The following is a 745-nucleotide window of genomic DNA, read 5'->3' as shown; positions in this document are numbered from 1 at the left end:
CCCTCACGGACGGCGATGACACGGTAGTAGACGTTCTGGAATAACGATGCGGCGTCAATATTAATAATACTCAGAGCACGATAAAATCATGAGTTTTTTTGCACGACGTGGGCACATGTGCGATAGGAACGATGGTATTTTTTCATAATTTTTGGTGATGGAGAAGTATCCGAAAAATTCCCTCTACGCGGATTGCCCTTCGCGCGTCTACGGCTGTGGCCGGCGGCCTCCGGGGGCTAGCATGCCGCCAAATCTTGCGTAGGCGTCCTCTCACAAGTCTGGAAGTGTTGTGGCGGTTGCAAACGCCCGGCACGCGTGTCCGGGGTGTGCCCCCCTCTCGGACGGCGCCGCCGCCGGCACCTGGAGGGGGGAAACGGACGCGTCGGGTCTACACGGAGGGGATCTTGCTGTGGGTCTGGACCGGATGTTGCTCCAAAGTGTTTCTATGGGCTGACCTAACACAACCGGGTGGAGAGGTCCACTGGTCAAAGCCCGTCCGTGCAAAGTCAAAGGGCTAGATCCCGTGGTCAAACGCTACAGGGTTAGGCGGGACGGAGGCACTAGGGGGTAGCAATGCCACCGGAGCGTTGCACCGGGCCCTCATACATGTGGGGTGGTGTGGTGGCATGTCCGAAGAGGCGGGACGCGTCTCCGGGGCGTGGCCCCCCCTCACGGACGGCGATGACACGGTAGTAGACGTTCTGCAGTAACGATGCGGCGTCAATATTAATAATACTCGTAGCGC

The sequence above is a fragment of the Triticum aestivum genome, chromosome 6D (assembly GCF_018294505.1).
Source record: "Triticum aestivum cultivar Chinese Spring chromosome 6D, IWGSC CS RefSeq v2.1, whole genome shotgun sequence".
Lineage (NCBI taxonomy): Eukaryota > Viridiplantae > Streptophyta > Magnoliopsida > Poales > Poaceae > Triticum > Triticum aestivum.
Note: the sequence above shows the minus strand (reverse complement) of the source record.